At 39.1% G+C, this 12,335-nt stretch overlaps 1 protein-coding gene across 3 annotated transcripts in view; it reads left to right on the top strand.

Annotated features, from left to right (window-relative positions):
- aff2 (AF4/FMR2 family, member 2) overlaps positions 1-12,335 on the top strand; it is a 145,562-nt gene that overhangs the window by 57,995 nt on the left and 75,232 nt on the right. The window lies entirely within an intron of this gene.

Genomic DNA, 12,335 nt, shown 5'->3' with positions numbered 1-12,335 from the left:
GGTCTAACAGAAGGTAGGAAACAGTGCAAGTTTTGTACATAAGGTTAGTTAAGGTTATTTCACAACCTTTATTAAGCCAAGTCACCGATTTTACATGAGAAAAATGTTGTGGCGCACCACCAAACAAAAATATTGAACTAATGATGATCTCAATTTAATCACAAACTTTATAAACATGTTTATTGTACCCTTTGGCATATAAAGAAAGTTTTTTTTTTTTGTTAGTCACATCGCTAGCATAGCTGTAAAAACTAAGTGAAATAATAATTAAAAGGTACTAATTAATAGCCCTGATGATCTTCCATAGCACCCAGGTTGGAATGGAATATCTTGATTGTCATTGCAGCAAAATAAGGTATTTGCCATGGAAGAGGCGGGATTTCCGACTTCCTGGTTTTCACACATCAGCTTTGTTTCCGTTTCCTGTTTGTGGCGTGTGGGCCGCGTCCCAGTTCTTGTGCCCCTTGATCACGCGTTCCTGTGGAAGGGTGCGAGTGTGTAGTGTGTCTGTCTCATTTGTCCGAAGCATTAGTGAGACTCTGTGCGCCCTCCCGCCGATCGCGCTTGGGGGGCACAGGGGGGGGGGCCCGAGTGTTGGAACGCAGCCATCAGTGGCCGGAAACGACGCTGAGGTATGAAACCCGGAAGTCGGAAGTCCGTGGCATCTACCCCGTTTCATTGAACTGCCTCATCCCATCCAAGAAACCAGGACGGAAAGGACTTTAGCTACTCGCGGCCCGAGATCTTAGATGAGAAGGGAAGATGCAAAAGACAAGACTCAAGCCATGCTCCCAACGGGAAGTATCGCAAAGCCTGGAAAAAAAAACAAAAAAAAACCTCACACATGCAGCACATACAGACATTCCAACAAAATCAACAAACAAGTGCACGGTATCACTGCAGAACGTCACTGACCAAAGCACTCTTAGCTGAAAGTTATTTCATGCAAGCTAGCCAAGAACTTTCCCTGAGCACAGATAACCATAGTTGTATTATTTGTGACCTGAACTCCACTATAATGTTGAAGAAAAATAAATCCAACTATTTGGAATAGATCTGGGGTGTTAGTCAAGTCCAGGAAAGTCATTTCATGCTCAGCCTGTCCCTTTATTCCGTTAATAATAGTCTTAGCCAAACAGAAAATGGAGACTTAAGATTGGGGAAAAAAAATGAAAAAAAATCATTTATAAAAGAACTAGAGGTGTCAAACGATTACATTTTTTAATCAGATTAATCACATCGTAGAATTTTGATGAATCACGATGAATCACTGTCTTAGGCGTTATTGTGACCCGTTTTGGGCTTTTTAATGGTTCTGACCAAGTCATTTCAAAATAAGATAATGCCTTAGGGGTTTTTAAAAAAGCTTCTTTTTTGCCCGCTGCACATGCTCATCCTACTTTTTCTAATCAATTAATTATTTTCAAAATTAAAAATGGGAAAAAATGATCTATGGCATATGTAAACATTTATGAAATGCTTTACTTTAAAGCACGTAGTTATGTTTATTGCTCAAACTCCAACAGCTACCTTGAATGTCGGCTAAAAAGGATCATCTGCGGTCCAAATTAATAGTGTAATTAATCTGTGGTAATACAATGATTAATGCGATAATTTAATTAGTTAATGCTTTAACTTTGACAGCACTAAAAAGAACATTAACTCCACTCCGATCAGACGACCATTCTTGTGTAGTCTTCTAAACATTTTTGCTTATCAATCATTTCCTTGATTGGATTTGAAAGGCCAAACAATTCAATGCGTATTCTCCATTGTGGAGATCGCCACCTCTCGTAAGTCGTGCAGCTCGTGTTCTCATTCAAATTGACTTGTACTGTTGCTACTTAAACATGACGGCTACAGATTGAATATAATTGGACGCAATTGTATTGTCAAATAAATTGGACCATACCAAACTCCTTCCAGTCTGCTCTTCTCTGACTCTCTCACTTCAGCCTGCCCTCCATCTTTATCTCTCTCACTTGCCTTTTCAAAACAGAGTGAAACATCCAGCTTGGTGCCGTGCGTGCGTGCGTGCGTGCGTACTATGTGACAGGAGAGTAGTCATCCCTATCGAATGTAGCAGCTGTTCCCCTTGCTTTGATGGAACCGGTGTGTGTGTGTGTGTGTGTGTGTGTTGCTTTCTAAATGAGCCCGAGATGGAGCTTGGAGCATATGGCGCCGAGAAGGAGAAAGGCAGTCAGATGTGGGGAGAGACAGAGGAATTCAAATATACTTTCTCCTCCAGATTTGATTGCAAAGGCGCATAACGACAGAAAATGAAACCAATCAAGCACAAGACGCTTCGTTTACACTTTTTTTCACCCACGTGTCAACGCATGCTGTTAATGACCTTTACTTTTCTCGCTACCAAAAGAATAAATGGTTGCAGGAGACAAATTATCGCAATTCAACGACATGCAGCTCAGGATGAGTAGTGCGAAAATTGGAGTGTTAAAATGTTGCACAGTTTATTCCAACCCCAAAAAGTGTTTGTTTTTTTTTTTGTTTTGTTTTTTTTGCCACTGTCTGATTTAAATGGTGGTGTTATTTGACAGAGTTGATTTATTTAGCGTTGAACCAACTCTGCAGATTGTTAATCAAATTAAGCTCAGTAAGTTAAGTAACTCTGGCACAGTGTAAAATAAACTATAAATGAACTATTTTGATAGTGTTAATTCAATTTTTTAGAGAGCTATATAAACCCAGAAAAAATGTTGAAATTCACGGTGTGTGACTTTTTGCTGTTGTTTCCCCCCTGAAGTGTTGACGGTGTTTTTTCAGCTTCCAACTTTCTTTTTATTTACATATTTATACATACCAAATATTATAATTACAATTATACACATCATAATTTAAGGAGCTGTTTGTCTGTTCATGCCTCCACACATTGTAAACATCTGTTACTCTATTTATCTACTGTCTCGGGGGGGGGGGGAACAATTCGGTCCAGACATCGACACCCTCAAAATCGACTTCAAGCATAAACAGCAACAGCAGCTTCACGAGTGCAAAACCAACAAAACAACCCCCGAGGAACACAAGTACAGACCAGTAAATCACCATCATTGATTTTGCATGTCACACTTTCCAAATTAGTTCAGGTGCCATGAAAGAGTTTAAGATCATCAATATCGGTCTTCACGCGTGGTGGCGTGCGTGTGTGCGTGAGCGGTAAGCCTTTAAACTGCTGCGGAAGCTTTCTGTTAGCACTGCAGAATTATCGATTTGTGCCCGTTATTCCCAAGGGTGCGTGCGCGTGCGTATCCGCGTGCGCGCACGTGCATATGTGAGAATAAGCGAGAGAAGAGTGATAACATTATTGATCCTTTCCTCACACGGTTACAGTCGACTTAAAACCTACTCCCAGACACACATAGTATTATGCGCACGCACGCGCATTTGGTCTGCAACATGAAGCGCTGCTGATAGAATTGGAATCTGAATAGGTTTATCATTTTCATAATACAATATAAAAACTAGGGCTGGGTATTGCCGCCAACCTCACGATACGATACGTATCGCGATACAGGGGTCACAATACGATACGTATCGCGATACAGATGTATCCCAATACTTGATCTTCAAGGCGATACGTATCCCGATATATTACATTCATTTACTTGCATAACAGTCATATGTATGCCGAAAGGATACGTTTGTTATGCTGACTGACAAAAATATTTTTGTTAGCAGCTCTTGTGGTTTTCCCAGCAAGCGGCATGTCTGGTTTAAATGTGTGCAAGGAGCATGAGCCGATATGAGCAAAAATATCAAATTACAACTCTAAAATGTGCTTATTTGAAATATTTGGGGAAATAAAAACAGCATTTTCTCCGTGTAACACATTCTATTTTGTTTTTAAACAAAAAATATACGAAAATTGGTACATTAAGACACGTACCATGTTAAGTTTAGAAGCAAATAAATGTTGATATTCTTCCTCTGTTTTCATTTTTCTGAGCAAGACACAGTGTCCAATCACCGGTGAGCTATTTTTGCATTAATTGAAGTCAATTAACTTCAAAGACGCTGCTGGTTTTTATTTTTTCCGTACAATGTAGGCTTGCAAAGGCAAACGTTAACTGCGTATTTAAAGATAACGAGCAATATCGCTTCTAACGCCTGCGTATCGATACGTGAATTGTAATGAGGCCCGCAACGATATATTGCCGTATCGATTTTTTGAGCACACCCCTAATAAAAACACAGTTCAGTATTTAATATGCTGTTAAGCTCAATAGTAGTAATGCACAATAGATACAATGACATCAGTATAACAAATACAACGTCAAACAGTATTATATATAACATTGATATAAAATGATACGCATATAAAGCAATTTACTGTGTGGCAATAGCAGCTTTTCTATTTTCTTTTCTATTTAAGGCAAGAGTGCGAGCACGCAGTCGTTCGTTCCTCCAGAAGGCACAGAGCAACAACATAATGTTCACGTTAGTCAATTCTGCATCCGCCTGGTGAATAGAAGACCTGATTTGGTTTCCACCGTCTCCTCAGGGAAATATCTGGATTTAATTGCTCTCGCTTTCTTCGGCGGCGGGCGAGCTCCTCACACTGTCTTTCCATGTGAGGCTGATGGGAGCGGGGAGCAAACAAAGCATGAAGAAACGGTTGTTCAATTGAATCAATGAGCTTGAAGGACCTAAAAATGCTGCTGAAAGTTGCGAGGAGATAGAAAGTCAATTCCTTGTCCGAAAGACTACTATAAATAAAGGAAATGATCTATTATGGATACCTTATTTGTTGCTTAAAAATTTTCATTTGCAAAGCGTAACCTGGTTGAGGATTGCGCAATCACGTTTGAGCAATGCACTTGAAAGTTAAATTTGGCTTGAAATGACATCTTCTGATCACACATAGCATACCAGGTTGACATTTTGTTTGAATGGTCACATCCTTTCAATAATTGTAAGTCTCTGCAAAGTGAAAATAAAAAAATATCTTATAAATTTGACACGCGTCATGCTTCAAAATGATGAAAAATGGAGTGCTTGTGCTGTATATTTATAGATAGCATAGCTGCTCTTGAACGTGAAATCTGCCTTATCCTCATTTTCACGCTGATGCAAGCCTAGATGAGCTTTTTTGGGGAATTCTGGGCGTTCCGATGTGCCACACGTGTTTCCTTTTGGAAGCACCCGGCGCACCTGACAATTTGGTGGCTGAAAGTAGACTAAACTTGATGTCTGCTGGAAGCATGTCTAAGTATTGGCGCAGGTAGTGTAGCGTAATTTTGAACTGAGCACAAAATAGAGCTCTTTTCTCATCTTAGACGGTGGTGGCATGTAGGTTATTGCTGAATGTGCTAAAAACACGCCCTGTTAAACTTTCAACTGTTAATCAAATATGTTTGGATACCTACATATCTCAATTTATTTGAGTTGTGAAAATATGCCAGCTTAAGCCTGGCTGGAATATATCTGGCCGAGTTTGCAGCTAGCATGCTAGCTTGCAAGCTGACAGGCTTTTAGACTCCAAGTTGTCAGTGATTGTACGTTTTGAGCAATCTTCTTGAAAACTGTATTCACTGTACACGTTCTTTGAATAACTCCAAGCATTACTATTTTTTTTTATTTTTAATCCTGCCTGCTCAATCGGGGGGAAAAAAATATAGCGAGAATTAAACAAATATGCACAGATGAACACATCTTGTTGGCCTCGGCATTGAGAAGCGTGTAAGAAAATAAGACCTTCATATAGCATTGTGTAAAAATACTTTCCCAGTACCGGTAATCACACTCTTCATTAATATCGAATTAACAAAGAAAAGCAATTTCTTTTAAAGCAGGAGAGATGAAAGAGGCCGTCAAAGACACGAATGCTTCACGGAAACACTTAATGTGAGGTCGCTGCTCCGCTACTGACATTTGTCTGAAATACGCGGACGTGTAAACAACGCTCGAGCATATTTAGGCCTGTGAGGGAGGCGGCAAAAGAAGGTAAACTCTGCGAGCTGACAGGTGACATTTCCGACAGTGCCGTGACAGGTTTCATTTCAAAGTAGTTCAAAGAATGAGGCTGATGTCATTTCACACTGATTTGAAGACCCGCTGTGGCATTTCTGCGGGTCGCGTGTAAACGCGCGCGCGCCGCCTCGCCGCTAATGTGGCGGTAAATAAGAAGCAGGATGGACTTCGACCTCCAGTCGGTAATCAGCATAAGGCTACGCCAACAAAATATATTCTGCTCACAGAAGTAGACTTCCATTTATGCCTTTTTTTGCTTGGGAAAAAGTCCCTGACGTGATACTTTAGTGTAGTGCTTCTCAATTATTTTCTGTCATCTCGCACCCCCCAAACACCCCCCCCCCCCCACCCCCACCCCCACCCCCACCCCCACGCGACTATAAACAGTATCATTTGTCTGTAAAATTGTTATAAGCGCACCTCTGCATAACACTGTAGCCGTATTAACGTATAAGAGAATAAAAAAAGGAAGAAATATGGACCAACTTACAACAAAGAAAGAAATGATTTAAAGTGCACCTGAACTTCAAAAATAAAATTAAATCCTTAATTAAACTATAAACATCTTTTGACTGACCATGTCAAACCATATGATACGGAAAAATAAAATGACATAAAATCAATCAATAATAATGCATTCAAACTGATCACCAACATTAACTCAGGGAGCACAATATTAAAAAAAACAAAAAAACTTTAACCTGCAAAACAAAAATATCTAAAATAATTTGTGCTGATTTTATTTTTATTTTTTGCTGTGTGCAAAGCGCGCATGCTCAGTGCAAACAAAACCCCGACACCACCGAGCGAATGCTCCCTGCGCTCACTCTGCCAATAATGAGAGCGCCACTGCCCCCTAATGTAGTGGAGGTGCAATTGCACTTTATTCTAGGACATTAAAAAAATAACTAAATAAAAATCAAAAAGCACGTTTTCCGAGGTCAAACGCGCCCCCCTGGGGGTGGGGGTGGGGTGGGGGGGCGGGGGGTGTTGCCCCCCTGTTTGAGAAGCACTGCTTTGTTGTGATAAAAGAAAGTAGACTCTGATAAAAACCGACACGAGTAATAAAAGCTTGGCTAAATCTCAATCAGGTTAATGGATTTGTTTCTTTACATTTTACTTTCAGTGCGATGCTATTTCCAGAAGACGCCTTTCGATTCAATATTTGGTCCTAAACACAGACTGTACAGACAAACACATGGTTGGTTGTATTTATTGACCAAATTCAATATTTAATGTGCTGCTTTTTTACATAAACTGTTCAAGCAGCTCTTCTACAAGTGACAAAAATTAAGATAGAAAAGACGAATAATTTTACCAAGCATGCTGAGGCAGAAATTTATCTCAGCATGTTCTGATTTACTGACAAATGATTATTTCCCTTTATTAAAAATAACCGTGATGAAATTGCAGATGTTATTTATTTATTTATTTTTTTACTGTCGGTAACAGTCTGCTCGCTGGAGCGATCAATATTTTTATGCTGGCGATGGATCAAATGAGTTTGTGTTATGTGAAAGAGGTCACTTTAAGAGGCCGGCCCACTGAGAGTTATCATCCGCACTCGGCAGCGCCGCCGAATGTTTTATCATCTGCCAGCTGACTGTTCTGTGGGCCACAACTTTACTGTTTTAATTCACTCGGCCGCTCTTATCTTTGAAAAGCTCCGATAAACTCACCGCGCGCTCTTAAAAACCTCAGCGGCGACGCTGCATCTCTTCCTGTCCGCTCGGGTCATAATTCCTTTTAAGTGGCGACGGAAATAAATGTACTCGCTTTCTCTCCCAAAACACCACACAATCAATTATGATGGCATTAATTATCCAATAACGGAAGTGTTTTGATGCAACTTTCTATACACATCAAATTAATGATGATGCAGCGTCTCTTTTGCCCAAATAAAATAAAGCAAGCCCTCCATTTTTACAGCTGGAGAGAATGCAAATGTGTGGCTTTTTGCTTCAATAATTAAGACCACATGAGTATTTGGAAGAATAACTTTGAGGTTTTATGTGCTATAATTCATTTTGTCCAAAAGTCCTTCATGTTCACACAACTGTGTTGGTGTGGCTTACATTTTAGGCATATTTGCGATTGTGTAAGATCGAATGCTTGCTAAGTTCACTGTGATTTATATGTGCCATGTCTCACATTTCTGCTGATATTAATTACTGTCTATCTTTTCAAGGGTCAACATTGAATTAATGGCACGTCGACACAATGAAAAGTACTCAGTGTGGAGCATATTGTGTAAATGTATTGTTTCCTCAAAGTAACGCACGCTACAAAAGTCAGTACTACCCTAAGTGAAAATGCCCAAATTGAGCACAATTAGTCATTTTTTGCGCCACTCGTTAGGTCTCAGGTGTAAATAGGTAGCAGTTTAGGGCTGTGCAATTAATCGAAATTCAATTACAATTTCAATTAGAAGTTTATACTTCTTCCTATTCCTTTTCCAACGTGTGTAAATGTGTCGATGACGACTGCGGGAATCACTGCAAAACTTTATTTTTCTTGTTTTAAAGTTGAGTTTATTTCTTTATATTTTTTGTATATTTTGTCTTGCCATATGTATTTTTATAACCAGTCTGTTTTGTTTTTTTAAATATACATGTTTGAAATAAAATGTTGAAGAAAAAAAAATATTACACTTCGCAATTACAAAATCAGCATAATCATCCAAAAAAAGATTATGAATAAAATTGGAGTTTTTTTTTTAATTAATACATTTTTACCTCTTTTTTTAATTTTAAAATAACTAATTTAATACATTTGTTTAATGCGAAAGAAACTTGCATAATTAAGAATTGCACTTTTTTTTTAAATTTTAAAATAACTAATTTAATAAATGTTGTTTAATCCAAAAGAAAATTGCATAATTATAGTGTTTCATAGAATTGTATTTCTCTTAATCATTTTTACGTTTAAAGTTTTGACGATCATCCTAATCGTGATTTCTATTATTACCAAAATAATCATGATTAATATTTTCTTCATAATCGAGCAGCCCTAGCAGGGGTCTTACATTTTGTTTTACAGCTCTCACACTCTGTCATACTTTACAGATATGTATTTATATAATTGTATCTTGGGGTAAATCTGAGGGTCGTGCTCAATGGAGATATTGGATATTAAAAAAAAGATCTTCACCATGTTTTGGATTAACATACTAACTGCTTCAATGACTGGCAGCAGATTGTCAATGGAAAATTAAGGTTCAACATCCAACTCGCTAAGGAATACGCCTTAAACAGAATCTTTTATTGCTCATTACTGTGACAACACAAATGAAAAAACTCACATAAAAAACATGTACAGAGAATGTTGGGTATGAAATGAAAGTATTTCGAAGCACCTTGAATGAATAGAAAAGGCATCGTGACAGCAGAGCAACACGGGGACGTGATATTCTCTCAAATGCGGCAAACAGCTGGCCTCATTTGCATAATATCGCTCAGGCTGTCAAGTCACGACCAAGACATGCACACAAAAACACGCACACGCCTGAAAATATTCATTATATCGCCACCTGTATCATTTATAAACACCACAGCTGTATGTGGTCTTGATTTTTTATTTTTTTGTTGTAAGGTTGCTTGCAGGCCATTGAAGTCATATATTGAAAATGTAAACAGCTCACGTCATATTCCGGAGCTCTTCCGGATGACAATGCAGTTGCATCGTGTCTTGTATTGTCGGGACGCACAAGCAGCAATGTCGCACTTCATTTCTCTTTACACGGCTGATACGTTGACAGACAAGGTTGGTATACGACAGCAGTTATTTGTACACTGTGACGAACCGTTTACCATTCCAGCAATAGATTAGCTGCAATGATCAGCATTGATTGATTGATTGTTTTGCCATCACTTGAACGTGTCTTGAACGTGTGTCTTATTGCGCCTCGGCGAGCTCTCATCCCAACTAAAAGTCCATTTCACATCGTCTGGTTTGACTCTCTCACGAGGCTGGTCAGATAAAGCGACTGTTATCACACTTCTGAATGAGAGGTCGCTGGTTCAAGATGAGGCAGGGCAAGAGGACTCAACACACCGCAGCTCGCGGGGATGATGGGCTCGGGGTCATAGTAGTCATTCTGCGCACTTTCGCAGCAGGTCTGCTGCTGTTCACTGCACGCTACCTGGTGTCATGCTGGTGCTAGAGCGGAGGTGTCCAAATGTTTTGCGTTTGAGGGCTTGCATGTTTGGCCTTTGTCATTCTTTGACTTTAATTCATTAAATATACTGAGATCAATAAATCAAGCAATGATTTATTGTTTTTTATTTTTATTTATTTTATATTGTTTTTATTGTTTTTTATCTACCTGGTGTCATGCTGGTGCTAGAGCGGAGGTGTCCAAATGTTTTGCGTTTGAGGGCTCGCATGTTTGGCCTTTGTCATTCTTTGACTTTAATTCATTAAATATACTGAGATCAATAAATCAAGCAATGATTTATTGTTTTTTATTTTTATTTATTTTATATTGTTTTTATTGTTTTTTATCTACCTGGTGTCATGCTGGTGCTAGAGCGGAGGTGTCCAAATGTTTTGCGTTTGAGGGCTTGCATGTTTGGGCTTTGTCATTCTTTGACTTTAATTCATTAAATATACTGAGATCAATAAATCAAGCAATGATTTATTGTTTTTTTTTTAAATCAAATTAGTTATGTAACAGTTGAAAAAAAATAAAACAATAAATCATTGCTTGATTTATTGATCTCAGTGTAGTTAATTAATTAGTTACATAACTAATTTAATCCCAAAAACGTATACCGTATTTTCCGCACTATAAGGCGCACCTTTAATGTATGACATATTTTAAAACTTTTTTCATATACAAGGCGCTACAGTAGAGGCTGGCGTTACGTTATGCATCCATTAGATGGTGCTGCGCTAAAGGGAATGTCAACAAGACAGTCAGATAGGTCAGTCAAACTTTATTAATCGATTGCAAACCAGCTTTCTGACAACTCCATTCACTCCCAAAATGAATAAACAGCCGTTTTATTATTTTCTCTGAGCTAAAGTATTAGCATTAGCTAGCGATCCAAGATGGCGGCATCTTCTACCGATCGTGCAGGGTCGCCGATAGCGTCTTGACAGCGAGACCTGTCGCGGCTCAATATTGATCCATATATAAGGCGCACCGGATTATAAGGCGCATGGTCAGCTTTTGAAAAAAAATCAAGGCTTTTAGGTGCGCCTTATGGTCGTGAAAATACGGTAATTAATTAGTTGCGTAACTAATTTGATCCCAAAAACGTATAAATACGTTCTATTTTAAATGTTTTAAGTATCCCAAGGAGGACACGGTGGATGACTGGTTAGCACGTCCGCCTCCCAGTTCTGAGGACTTTACAAGTTGTTGCATCATTTTTCCCCTTACATATCCTTGTTTTTTTCCAATCATATATGGTTGACCCCATTTTTAGTATTCTCTCTTTTTAATCTTTAGATTCTTCATGATTTAAATGTATACTGCTATGCCGCATGAATCAAATGGCTGATAGCTGATTGATATTATAAGAGCTTACACACTTTCCATCTATTAATATTAATATTAATTCCCCAGGATATGCAGGTAGTAAAACATCAACATCGGACAGTCTTGACTGGTCAAATATGATCCATTACAAGGCGACTTCATTTGAGACAATAAAACGTTCGACCAAACGGCTTGTAAAAGATCAGACTATTTCATAACAGCTTATGTCTGCTGCTCGTAAAAACATGGTTATAAAAATCTTTATTGCTCTCGGCATTACAGGACAATTCATGGAGAACCGCTGCTGCTGGCGCGCTCATATTATTCATTAGCTTCTGATACAGACCGTTGGCTTCTCTCCACTTTGGGGATGTGCTAGGGCCTCTTTAAAAAAAAAAAAAAAAAAAAAACGCCCCGCTGGACTCCGGCATTGCCAGTTTGCCAATCAGAGCGTAGCCGCGATATGCAAATCACACGCGTGGATATAAATACACACGACGTGGAGAAAGAGCTTGCACGCACGCGCACGCACACGCAGTGGGAGAAGGAGCGGTTTGATCTAGCGGGGCTATTACAGACATTTTCAAATCCTATGAATATAAAAGAGAGCGTGAGGGGGAAAGGATGGAAGTTAAGAGAAAGGGAGATGAGAACGCATGACAATAAAGACAGCAGTCGATTGCGACGAATAAACTAAATACTCACGTGGATGGATTGTGCGTTGATATTATATGATTACTTCTAATTGGATTTCATATCATAGCGCCATGGAATGAAAACGGTTTGGGTTCCATTCATGGCAAGCGCGCCGGCTAATGGGCGGGCTGCGTCACAAAAAGGCATCTGGCTTCAAACGTGTGCC

Source organism: Festucalex cinctus, chromosome 9 (assembly GCF_051991245.1).
Source record: "Festucalex cinctus isolate MCC-2025b chromosome 9, RoL_Fcin_1.0, whole genome shotgun sequence".
Lineage (NCBI taxonomy): Eukaryota > Metazoa > Chordata > Actinopteri > Syngnathiformes > Syngnathidae > Festucalex > Festucalex cinctus.
Note: the sequence above shows the minus strand (reverse complement) of the source record. Positions and strands in the feature narration are given on the sequence as shown.